This window comes from Rattus norvegicus, chromosome 7 (genome assembly GCF_036323735.1).
Source record: "Rattus norvegicus strain BN/NHsdMcwi chromosome 7, GRCr8, whole genome shotgun sequence".
NCBI lineage: Eukaryota > Metazoa > Chordata > Mammalia > Rodentia > Muridae > Rattus > Rattus norvegicus.
The window spans coordinates 127,512,338-127,525,864 of NC_086025.1; the positions used below are offsets into that span (position 1 = coordinate 127,512,338).

Below are 13,527 nucleotides of genomic sequence, written 5' to 3' on the forward strand. Positions count from 1 at the left end.
TCCATGACTTTAGGAGCCCCAGATAAACACTACTTTTTATTTTGCCATTCTTAACTGGATGTTGGCTGCTGGTGGCTGTATATTTTATGTTCATCGGTATGAGTGTGCAAACACGGGCTGAATTGCTTAGCTGTTTGTGTTCTTAGTGTTGAATGAACACACCTCCAGGTATAATTTCTTTCTAATCCAATGCCTGGGGGACTTGCTTCCTTCAAGAATCCTCCATAGCAATTCTCTGTTGTTGTTTTGTCATTGTTGTTGCTCCTGTTATTGTTGTCATTGTTTTTATTCCTGTTGTTATTCCTGTTGTTGTTCCCATTGTTGTTCCTGTTATCGTTGCTGCTGCTCTTGTTGTTGCTGTTGCTGCCGTTGTTGCTGTTGCTGCTGTGTTGTTGCTGCTGTTACTGTTGCTACTGTGTTGTTGCTGTTGCTGTTGTTTTTGTTGCTGTTGCTGCTGTGTTGTTGCTGTTGCTATCGTTGTTGCTGCTGTTGTTTTTGTTGCTGCTGCTGCTGTGTTGTTGCTGATGCTGCTGTTACTGTTGTTATTGTTGTTGCTGTTGCTGTTGTTTTTGTTGCTGCTGCTGCTGTGTTGTTGCTGATGCTGCTGTTACTGTTGTTATTGTTGTTGCTGTTGCTGTTGTTTTTGTTGCTGCTGCTCCTGTGTTGTTGCTGATGCTGCTGTTACTGTTGTTATTGTTGTTGCTGTTGCTGTTGTTTTTGTTGCTGCTGCTGCTGTGTTGTTGCTGATGCTGCTGTTACTGTTGTTATTGTTGTTGCTGTTGCTGTTGTTTTTGTTGCTGCTGCTCCTGTGTTGTTGCTGATGCTGCTGTTACTGTTGTTGTTGCTGTTGCTATCGTTGTTGCTGCTGTTGTTTTTGTTGCTGTTGCTGTTGTGTTGTTGGTGCTGTTGTTGTTGATGTTGACGCTGCTGTTGTTGCTGCTGTTGCTGCTGTTGTTTCCTTTCTCTCCTCAGACATTTTTGCACTTTACTAATATCAGCGTGAAGCTGATATTTTCCAATTAACTTCTATTCTTACGCATAGTCTTGCATGATGAAAATGCTTATTTTGCCACTGCAGAAAGCGAAAGTTTCTTGAAGCTTTATAGCCAATGAACTTTCTATGCCCACCCTAATTCTGAATAATGACACATATACTTCTCTCTATTTAAAATGACTTTAGGCCTTTGGTTACTCTAGTTCCCAGCTATCTCTTATAACTTACACTACTCTATGCCTGCCGCATGGCTTGCTACCTGTCAGTCTCTGATACTGGGGCTGCTTCTTCCTCTGTGTTGGACTGGATTCTCCAATACCTGACTCTCTCCCAGAGTTCTCCCCTCTGCCCCGAAGTCCCACCTTTCTTTATTGATTTTCCTATAGGTCATCACCTTTTTGTTAAAATCAAACAAAAGGTGGGAGAGGGAGTGTTTACAAAATACAGTGTAGCCATATGAACAATAATACCAAAGTCAGGTCTGCACTTAACTCTGCCAGTACAGAAATCAACATTCGAACAACACAAAGACAATCTTCACACTGTATACAAAAAGATCGCCCCAACAGAGCTTCTTGCCAAACACTTCCTATGACTATCCCCAATTTTATCAGGAGGAGAAGAAGAAGAATAAATATGGCAGAACATTTGATCTTCTGGGGCACCGACTCTGGAGTGAAGTAGCGTAAAGATAGATAGGGAAACACCTTGTTCCTTTCCCAGAGGTGGTCGCCATGGTGAGAGTCTCTGGTGTCACAGTTCCCTACACTACAAATACCAGTTGTAATTCAATATTCACCTTGACTGAAGTTACCCATCCTTGTTGCTGTTGCTTGTAGGTAAAGAATCCTGAACAATACATAAACTAAGCCAGTGGCTTACCCAACATTCCATAACTATGTACCATGGGGAATAGGTCCTGCCAGGAAAATAGATAGCTAGGCTGATAATGAATGTTAATCACAGTTTGGTAATAGAACGCATCGCTCTTGCCAGCGACTGTCTGCGTCTTTACAAGAAATGCTTTAGTGGAGGACCATTTGGGTGGTACTCACCCAAAAGCTGTCCAGAAACCAGCCTGTGTAGCATCTGTTGCTCCTGGCAGAGCACAGGCAGTATTCCCACTGGACACTTTTTGAGCCAAGAGAGGAGTAAAGGGTGCCCGGAGATGCAGAAAGTCGGGGTGAGCTTCAAGTCTATGCTCCCTAGAAGCAGATTAAAATGTTGCCAAACTTACATTTTAACAATAAAAACCTCCTCGGGCATTTTGAGCTCACAGTGCCAGGTCAAATTTCAGTTTAGCGTTTTCTAATTTCCTGCGAAAAGAGATTATACACAGTGCGAGACTTACTCTCCTTCTCTCTGTAACTCCGTTTGGTGTCATGGCCGACATCAGCTTCCTTATCTCACACAGCTGTTTGTGTGTGTTCTGGCGTCCCTACCGACCTCTTCATTCCTTTAAGGTGAGACTCTGCAAACAGGAGTTCATCCTGTGGCTGCGTATGTGATCCAGGGATAGAGGAAGTTTGTCCACTGTCCAATACATCCTTTCCATAGCTGCCATGAAAATTGGATGTCCCTTTTATGGATTGCTTTGCCATTGTTGGCTGAGTACTTCAAAGTTGTAGACAACTTAGTGCAGGTTTTGGCCCAAGGAAATGACCCAGAGTTGAAGATAGAAAACATGGGGAGTAAATGGGGGAACAAATGACTCCCCGTGCTCTTTCCAAAACTAAACAGCTTTGAGACTGGTTGCTTTTTTTTTTTTTGAATACTTACAAATTGCTATACAAACTTGGGGAAGACATAGGATTTTACACACACACACACACACACACACATACACACACACTTTACTGCTAACACACCTATCTATCATTTCAATAGTGAATTTCACACATCCTTTTGGGCTTGACCTTTCCTCTGAACACTCCAAAATCCTTGGCTGAACAAGGAAGAGAAGTTGTAGTCTCTGTCCTGTTCACTCCAGCAGAGAGTGAGACAATTTTCCCATTACTCGTTCCTAAGAAGGGATAGGAATGATGGAAGCTGGTTCAACGGTCTGAGGGATTGTGCATGTCCATTTGTGGCACAGCCCTGTGTCAGCTGCTGCCAGTCATAGAGAAACTATGCGTGCCCTCACCCATGGCTATGCTCCACCACAGTTGCATCATACTTAGTTAAGCAACCTCCCATTCTCTACTATGTTAAAACTAAACACCCAGCACAGCCATCTTCTTGTTCTCCTTTAAGATCTAGGAGGTTTTAATATCCAAAAACCATCTCCTGAAATCCAAAGTTCTGATTTTGTTTTTTGTTTTGTTTTGTTCTTTTGTTTTTTGTTTGTTTGTTTGTTTGTTTTTTGTTTTGTTTTGTTTTTGTTTTTTGTCTTTTGAAGATCTTGAAAATATGTCTTCCCGAAACTGATACTCTCAGAATCTCTACATTACTGTCCCTTCCATCCACCTTCAGTGTTTCCAAGGTCATGTGTTGGTCTGAAGGAATTGCCCAACTGTTTGTAAAACAATTATTTTCACTCTCTCATCAGGCTTAGTTGATCCTGTCTTTGAATCAAACACAAGTACCATTTGCTTATTGTAGACTCAGAATGGAGCAGTCTTCATCTCTAAGTTCAACTGGTAAGTTGTGTGAACTCTCCACTGACTGTGAGTAAGAAGTGGTCTTCGTGAATCCTATTCCATACAATCCATTTCCTGGACACCATCAACCCTCCTTTTTACCCTTGTCTATGCTAAGGTCGCATCTTGCCTGCTGCCTTGGAGCCAATGCTCCTTGAGAGGACCACCATGAGTTTTCCAGTGACTGCTTCTAGTTTCCCACTTCTAGGTTTAGTGTCAGCATCTCAAGACAGTCCCTGGGCTTCCTCTATAATCACAGATTTCCATAAACTCAACCTTTTCAGAAGCCAATCTTAGATGTCTTTCCTCAGGTGCTATCCACCTTGTTTGTAAAGACAGGATCTCAGGGGTCTGAACAGGCGAGGCTGACTAGCCAGTGAGGCCCATAGATGTACCTATCTCTCCTTCGCCAGCTCTGTGATTACAAGCATACTCCACACGCTGGCTTCTTTTCGTTGGCTCTTGGGTTAACCTTGGGTTATAATGCTTGCCTTGCAACTGAGCTATCTCCCCAAGCTCCTAGTGTTCACTGTGAGTTTGATTTTCACTCATTTCTTGTGTGCCACCTCCATAAGTGTTCCTTCTTTGACATGTCCATTTCTGTGCCTTGAGTTACAAGAGAAGTTGCCACCCCATAGAGGGCATTCAATAAATAATCATTGAACAAAGTGCAAGGCACAATTGATTTTTTTATTTTTATCATCATCATCATCATCATCATCATCATCATCATCATCATCATCATCATTAATTTTTTACAGTCCAGTCATTGCCCTCCTCCAGGTCCACCCTCCCACAGTTCCTCATCCCATTCCTCCTCTCCCTCCAAAAGGATGCCCTCCCTCACCAGACTTCCCCACTCCCTGGGGCCTCAAATCTCTCAAGGGTTAGGTGTATATTCTCCCACTGAGGCCAGATCAGGCAGTCCTTTGCTATCTATGTGGCAGGGGTCTCAGACCAGCCCATGTATGCTGCCTGGTTGGTGGCTCAGTGTCAGGGAGCTCCCAGGAGTCCGGGTGAGTTGAGACTGCTGTTCTTCCTATGGGGTCATCCTCCTCCTCAGCTTCTTACAGCCTTTCCCTAATTCAACCACAGGTGTCCCTGACTTGAGTCCAGTGGTTTGGGTATAAGTATCTGCTTCTGTCTCAGTCAGCTGCTTGCTGGGCCTCCTGGAAGACAGCTATGCCAGGCTCCTGTGTGTAAGCACACCATAGCATCAATAATAGCGTCAGGCCTTAGAGCCTCCCCTTAAGATGAATCCCAAGTTGAGCTAGTCACTGGACCTTCTTTCCCTCAGTTTCATCTCCACTTTTGTCCCTGAAGTTCTTTTAGACAGGAATAATTCTGGATCAGAATTTTTGACTGTGGGATGACAACCTCATCCTCTACTTGATGCCCTGTCTTTCTACTGAATGTGGACTCTACAAGTTCCCTCTCCTCACAGTTAGGCATTTTATCTAAGGTCCCTCCCTTGACTCCCAAGAGTCTCTCACCTCCCAGGTCTCTGGTACTTTCTAGAGCGCACACACACACGTCCCCCGCCAACACCCCTCCCCAAGGTTGCATATTTCCGTTCATTCTACTGACCTCCAGGGCTTCTCTCTTGTCCCACCCCAAATACCTGATCATGTTCCCCCTTCCCCCTCCCCCTCCTGTCTCCCATCCAGGTTCCCCCCTCCTCCTGCCTCCCATGATTGTGATCTTCTCCCTCCCTAATGTTTTATGACTACTACTTTGTGAGATAAATAGACAATCAGTAAGAAAATGTAGAGTATGCACCATCAGTGTAGTGGCCATTATGGTCATATAATTAAAGCTATGCTTAGAAATCAGATATTAAGGGTGGATACATTCCTAAATGTATCTGGGGACAAGAACAGCCTCCCCATCTGTCTATACTCCATAGCCTGTTTACTATGTTTTATAACAGTATCTGTAGTGTAAATAAATACCTATCGAACGAGATCAGTCAATGATCTCAGCATATCTCTATCTCGGGTAGTTCTTTTATCTAGATAGAATAAATTCAGTTCATAAGGGATAACATTGGTATAGCTGTATTTTATCCTCATTTCTTTTCACTCATAAAAATCACTGAGTACCTATTTAGGTGCTGTGCTAAAAATAAATAGTCAATCAACCGTGTCCTGTTTGCACAGGGTCTCAGTATGATGAGAAACTCATTAATAATCACTGAAAGAAAGATTAAATTACAGGTGGGTGGGTGCTCAGGAAGGGATAGTGATTGTTTTGGAAATTACCATGCACAACTATTTAAACCAGACGTTATAATATTTTCTTAGACAAAACACATAGCTTGGTTATTAAAGGAAACGATCTCCAAAGTAGTAACTGGATAAGAAACAAAAGAGAATTGTAGCTTGGGCTCCCATACATTGATTTACTAAGTCAGATTAACTACGGAACAGCGCACATGTTCAGATACTTGTTTTCAGGGGTAGTCCTTTCTGACTTTCCACCCTCAGGTTCATTGATCATCTTTGAAGTCACCTAGATGTGGAATGTCCCATTCTGCCGCCAAAATGAATATTTTCTCTTTTGAACTGTTTGTCTCTCATAACTTCTTTGATGTTAAAGGAACTAAAGAATAACTTTATTTAGGAACTGGAACCGCCATCCAATAAGAGACACTGGTGTCTGGGTGGAAATGTTTCCTTCTCTAGCTCATTGGGTTCTATTTGGATGTATGCATGACTTTACTGTGGTAGCATTCTTTCCTGTGGCTTGGACGTTCCCACCTTAGTAATTCTAGCATTTGTAGGAATTCCCTGAAAGTTCTATAGGCAGACCTGAATTGAAGGCATCTACTATGAATATCTTTTCATAATAAACATTTCTGTGGTGGCCTTTCTGGTTGACATGAGAACTTTAGATTGTGTCTTTTTCCTACTTGGAATTGTTTTGCTAGAATTTAAAGTCTCCCGCAAACAGACACGCAGACGTCAACTCTGAGGATGTAGGAACTTTGAGAAACATCTAAGAATGAAAAAAACCTCTAGAAAACTTGACCTTTTTTGGGTCAGAATGAGCCATTAAATTTTATACAGCTTGTAGCCTATTACCACTACTGGGATAGCTTTCACTCAAAGTATCTTGTGTTCCTAGACAAAGTGTGTCTTAGCCACTTTTTAATTGCTTGGTGAAACACCATGACCAAGGCAACTCATAAAAAGGAAGTGTTTAATTTGGGGCCCATGGTGGCAGAGGGTTAAAGTCGTGCCATCATGGTAGAGAGCATGGTAGCAGGCAAGTACATGACATTCAGGGTCATAAATAGATCCACAAGCTTGAGGCAGAGAGAGCTAACTGGAAATAGCATGGACCTTGGAGACCTCGAAGCCCATTCCCAGTGACACACTTCAACAAGGCCACACCTCCTAATCCTTCCCAAACAGTTTCACTTTACTGGGACCAAGCATTGAAACACGTGAGCCGTTGGGGCCATTCTCACTTAAATCACCACAAGGGGTATAGATACACTGCTCCATTTGAGAACCCATTCTGTGTGTCCATGTGTCGATGCTATAACATCTACAGCTCCATTACACAATGTTTTTAAATCAATTCTTTATAAATGTATTGACCTGTGGACACTGGCAAAGACTCCTTATTTGCTCCCAGTTTTCTGCTCCCCCTCCTCCCTCCTTATTCCCACTCATCTTCTCTCAAAGACATCAACACTTACATGTAATGTGCAGAAGATTCCCCACCTGCTCTTGCCTACAAATCCCTGGGTTTCAGGTCCAGTCCACAGAGGGTATTATTCATTAATAATAATTGATAATTGTCATAGTCAGGGTTTCTGTTCCTGCAGAAAACATCATGACCAAGAAGCAAGCTGGGGAGAACAGAGTTTATTCAGCTTACACTTCCACATTGCTGCTCATCACCAAAGGAAGTCAGGACAGGAACTCGCACAGGGTAGGAAGCTAAAGGCAGGAGCTGATGCAGAGGGGTGCTGCTTACTGGCTTACTTCCCCTGGTTTGCTCAGCTTGCTTTCTTATAGAAACCAGGACTACCAGCCCAGGGGATGGCACCACCCACAATGGGCTGGACCCTTCCCCCTTGATCACTAATTGAGAAAATGCCTTACAGCTAGATCTCATGGAGGCATTTCCTCAAGGGAGGCTCCTTGCTCTGTGATAACTCCAGCTGTGTCAAGTGGACACTCAAAACCGGCCAGCACAATAACATTAACAATATTAATATATTCTATTGTGTTACATGTTAATATAATGTTAATTCTAATTCTAATTATTTTTAATAACAATTTCTTATGTCTTCTCTGTTTCATTGCATGTGTGTAATGTCAATACGAATGGAATGCATAGTCTTACTGTTTTCTCCTTAAATAAAATTTTCATCACGCACACAGGTGCATAAATGTGAGTACTACACAAAAATAAATAAATAAATCTAGAAAAGAGGTCAGGAGAGGAAGAGAGAGTGCTGAGGTTGGAGAGATGAAAGGCAAAATGACATGTATAGCATAAAAGGGGCAAAGACATTGGGACTGTTCCAAAGAAGAAAAAAGATGTGGGAGATTGGGGGGTCTACTAAAACACACTTGGCTTGAAAAAGTCATATTTAATCACTATAATATATTTGTTTTTAATTAGATATATAATATACATATTATGTTTAACATAAAGTATGCAAACTTAAAAATCAATAAATGAACAAAAAGTATGTATGCTGTTGGGCCTCTCCCTTCCTTTTGCTTACTATCCCATAAGTATATTCTTTAGTAGAACACCATTTCTTCATATTTCTGACAACACAGCATCCCACGTTATGTGTGTCATAGTTCAAGCTATTTTCTATAGATGAATATTTCCTTTTTTGCTGCCTCTAGAGTGTTTGCAGTGGAGAGTAAGTACATATCATTTCTCATTTCCCGCATGTGCAAATATTTCTGCAAGATGCATTCCCAGAAGCAGAGCTCCTACTGAAAAGTAACTGTGTCTGTATTTTACAGACTTTGCTAAATGACTTTGATAATTGTAACTATGTATCATTTTGCAAGCAGTGTATGAAGATGCATCATTCCCCACCCCCTGCAGACCTAGGAACATATCTAACAACGAATGCACCTGAAATGTGTGTGGATTCATTGAGAAAACTGTTTTAGCAGCCTTCACCTCAGTACCAGTAACAGTTGGCATTTCTCTTACATTTCTAATCCACATATACACTGTTTTCTAAATATCGTTCATCTGTGTGCTTAAACATGCTTTACTCTTTATGTATCTTGTTGGTTTCTGCCTTAATCAGCTTATAGGTGCTCCATATATTTGAGGGCATTAAGCTAGTTTTGTCTGTAACACAATTTTCACATATCGTTTATGATGCACACTACTTATGGTTTACATTGTGGAAGAATCACGCAGGAGTTTTATCATCCAGTTCTTATTTCTACGATGCTAACTTGTGCATATTTGCTTTTGAGAATTGAAGCAAGGCCCTTTCCACATCAGTATTACACAGGAATTAACTCATCCATGTCTTCTTCGCTTAAATATACCTATGTTTTCCTATATACTTATCCTATACTGTATGTATGTGGCATGGATACAATTTTCCTTCTCCAAATAGTAACAAATTATCCCACCACTTTTCTTTGAATAACGTACTTTCCCCCATTTGCCTGGAGATGGTGTCATTTTAGTTCATTCAATTTCTGAATACATTTGGGTGTTTCTGGGCCATCTGTCCCACCGATATACCTGATTGTGCTTCACTGACCATTGAGATATCAGTCAGGGTTCTCCAAAAAATTAGAGCAGAACGAATGGGCCATTTTGCAGAAAGAAACAATTTTATGGTTTGGGCTCATACAATTAGGGGGCTGAGAAAGCTCTCCATGTACCTGTGTGATCTAGAGACCCTGAAGAGTGACCAAGGCAGGTCAAATCCTGACAGCTGGTGACATAAATTCCAGTCACATTCTGAAGACCCAGGAATAGGATAGTCAGTCAGAAGTAGTAGATAACCGATGCCTGTTCTCATGGTCCAGCAATGGCGCAGAGTGGGAATACTCCTGTGGTGGTTTCAATACGCTTGGTCCAGGGAATGGCACTATTAGGAGGTGTGGCCTTGTTAGAACAGATGTAGCCTTGTTGGAGGAAGTGCGTAACTATGGCGTGAGCTTTAAGACCCTCATCCTAGTATTCTGAAAGCCAATCTTCCCCTGGCGGCCTTTGGAACAAGAGTTAGAGCTCTCAGCTCCTCCAGGATCATAACTAGGATGAGTTTCTGAAAGCCCATACTCATAGTGACAAACGCCCTCTAACAAGGCCACACCTACTCCAACAGGGCCACACCTCCTAACAGTGCCACTCCCGGGTCACTCGTATTCAAACTGCCACAGCACTTTTCTCCAGGTTTTTGTTTCTGTCCAGGCCTTTATTGGATCTAATAATGTGCCACGCTCCCCGGGGAAGGTGGTGCCCAGATGCTGTCAGAAGCAATGCTTGTTCGGACGGCTGGGTAGCGGGAAACCCAGTCAAGTTGCCACCTTCAAAATGTTTACTGGCTTTATGCTTTGCAGCTACTCCTACTAACTTCCTGCCATTCCTTTTGTAAAGCTCTCTGGCAGTTGTGACATTCATACATCACCTTCAGAATCAGACTTACTAGTCTTTCTTTTTAAAGTCAAGTCAACTAAATATTTTGCCCGCCTCACATGCCATTAGTTGAAAAGAACTGGGCACATTGTATCTTATCATTCCTTTACGTCATTTTTTTTCTTCACTAGGGTTTACCGTGATTTTTTTTCCAAGACTTTATTCGTTTTGCTGGTATCATACAAACAGAATCTTTTCTTCCATTTTTATCTTTAAGCTGGCCTCTCTTTTTTGCAAATTCTTGAGCCAGACATTTATTACATACCCTTGTGGTGTGAATTTTCTCCAGGAGACCCAGAAGAAATCTCATTTTATGCCAGAGAAAGAACCAAAGGCAGCCAGATAAAGTGATTTCTCTCAAGCTTAACCTGCAAACCCATGAGTTCTCTGGCATTGCTCTCAGGGGCATGTGTGACTGGGGCAGCCGAGTCACCGAAAAGCTCACCAACAGCTCATCTTAGCACCTACACACCTAAGTACACATACGAGCACACAAATAAAATCGGTTCATTCATTAACATTTTAAAACAGCATGGATTTATCCAGGTGTCATCTCTAACCACAAGGAACTCTCCTGGTGTTTGTGGGCACAGAAACAAATGTGTTAACACAGAAGAAGCAGCCTTGGTGAAGAAGGCGCCTTCCTTGGATGACTCATTAGCAGGTTTCATTGCAGACTCCCTTATCTCTGCTTCATCAAAAGAACCTCAAAATATTCTTTCCTTCCTGCATTCTGAAATAAATTGTATTAGAATTTTATGTACTTTTAAGTTTGTTTTTTTTTTCTTTTTAGAATTCCCTGACTGATCCTAGAGCATCTACAAATGTTTTATGTTTACATTCTTCTTAAAACCCTGACTCAATTTTTAATTTGTCTTAGAGTAATTACTGACAAGAATTTTTTTTCTAGGAAGCGCACATAAATTTGATCTCATTTCCATCACAGCTTAATTTGAAATGAGCAGGCCAAATGAAGTTAGACGTTGGAAAGATGTGTTGGGTGTAATGTCTGGGATCCGTAGAAGATGAGGAAGAGTGGGTAGGAAAAGCCTTCGAAGCATGGGATGGCTCGACAGCTCAAGAAAGGAGAAGCCTTTTGGATATAAGGCACCTCATCATGCTCTAAGCTCTGAAAAAGTCACCATCCAGTCTACAAGGCTCTCCAGAACAAAGGCTAGACTGTGTACTAAAGAAGGCTCACACCGAGTGTAAACACCCAGGCTCTAAAGGGCCTGCCACACAGGCCAAGTCTGGCTACAATTGGTTCCAATGCTACAGCATGTCCTGAGGATTTCGTCTCATGAAAGACTCCCTATTGGAGGAGTAACGGCCACCACACTCATTCCAAAAGGGGCCTTTGTCCTTAGATCCAACCGGCCACACTCCCCTCACCTTACCCAACCCCCCTTCCTCACTCCCCTGCTCCACCCCCCACTACCAAACCCCCACGGGGAAAGTAAATGCTGCTTTCCAACTTCAGGAGAAACTGTTCCGTATTTCATGGGTTAATTTTTCTCTGCATGTTGGTTTGCGTGTTCTCAATCTTCTAGTTTTTAAATTATTTCTCTTACATTGTTGTTGTTCTTGCTACTCATGTGTCAGAACACATGCATGAACTTCAGTAAGTCAGAAAACAATTTGCACAAACCACATCTCTCCTTCTACCATCCAGGAGATCTGTCAACCTCGGGTCATCAAACTTGGGGCAGATGCCTTTGCCCACTGAGCCACACCACCAGCCCCTAATGTCTTTTTTTTTTTTAATTCTATTCCAAAATTTAAGGATGAAATACCAATGCTGATCTTAAGTATGTCCCCAATACAACAAGCTTTCTCTTTATTTGGCTACTCCAGGAATGGCGAGCTCTCTAATTCTGTCTAATGTTTGATTGGCTGGAGACCCACTCGCCCACAGCTGTGCTAGCCTTGTGTTTAACCAGCCACAGAATAGCTGGTCTTTAGGTGTGAATGGCTGCTCTTAGATTCACCTGGTACTCCATTCCGAAAGCCTTCCTTGCATCTGAGGCTGTCGCTTCTGTAGGAGGCTATTGTTCTCCTCATTCTATTTACCAGAGATGGCCTCATTATCACAAACAAACAAACCTTCAATTTGGGAAGGGTCTACTTGTGCTTGTTTTTTTTCAAAATGCCTTCAATCTTCTTTCTTCTATAAGGGTTGCAAGTTTTGTTTTTATTTTCATTTTTGTTTGTTTTTTGTTTTCGTTTTTTGTTGTTGTTGTTGTTTTTGTTTGGCTTTGTTTTGTCTGTCGTGGTCTCAGGATCCAAAGCTGGCCTTAAACTCACTCTGGAGCATTTAGTCACAGATGACCTTGAACTCCTGGTCCTCCTGTTTCCATTTACCCAATTCAAAGGATACACTCTCACGACTGTTTATATATGGTGTCAACTGGGTACACAGCATTGTGCATGCTAGGCACTCTCCCAAGAGCACCATCTCTTTACATCCCTACTCAGATTTGAACCTCTGGTTCACCCTCCACCCTTCTCATCCGGTACATCTCTCCTATGTTTTCTTTCTTATATTTTTGGTTGTAAGCCTAGCCCTTAATGGCTAAGCCATCTCTCCAGTCCAATGTGTAGCCCAGGCTGGCCTCAAACTCGTGATCCTCCTGCCTCTGCCTCCTTCAGCAAATCCTCCCAAGTGCACCACCACTCTTGTTTTCTTATTACGTGTGTTCCATCCTCCCTCATAATTGTTTCTTTAATTACCTGAAAGCACATTTAAGAGGAAATAAAACCATTAGAACCAAACTTTGCCCTGAGTTCATGCTAGTGGCAAAAATCCAAAGCAGATTCACACCTTAAAAAAATAAATTACTTTCAGGAGACCAAAAGACAAACATATACAACTCAGCCGCAAAACCTTTGACCTACAATGTGCCCTGCCTGAATGATATGCTAGGGCAGTGGTTGTGGGAGAAACCAACTAATGAATGTCTGATTTGACTGGAGTCCCGCTCCACAAGACGGAACCCATATCTAAGTAACCAAAACCCAGGGACTAGATAGTCCAATGACCCAGAGTAAAACCAAACACCTCTGGTCTAAAACAAAACAAAACATCGATAAAATGACTCCCAATGATATTCTGCTATACTTATAGATCGGTGCCGTCGTTGGTCAGCATCAGAAAAAAAGCTTTCCCCAGAAGCAGATGGGAGAGACTCGTGGCCAAACAGAACGCAGAGATTCCTTAGAATGCACGGCTCTGATTGGGGTTCTACC

The 13,527-nt window shown here is 42.2% G+C and overlaps 1 long non-coding RNA gene across 3 annotated transcripts in view; it reads right to left on the bottom strand.

Annotated features, from left to right (window-relative positions):
• Positions 1-13,527, bottom strand: part of LOC108351538 (uncharacterized) — a 36,658-nt gene that overhangs the window by 11,897 nt on the left and 11,234 nt on the right. Inside the window, exon 3 of one of the 3 annotated variants that reach the window (XR_010053520.1) lies at positions 4,305-4,826. The exons of the other annotated variants lie outside the window; for them this stretch is intronic. This is a non-coding gene — a long non-coding RNA (uncharacterized LOC108351538). Of the gene's footprint in view, positions 1-4,304; positions 4,827-13,527 lie in introns of those variants that run through there. 3 annotated transcript variants of the gene reach the window in all.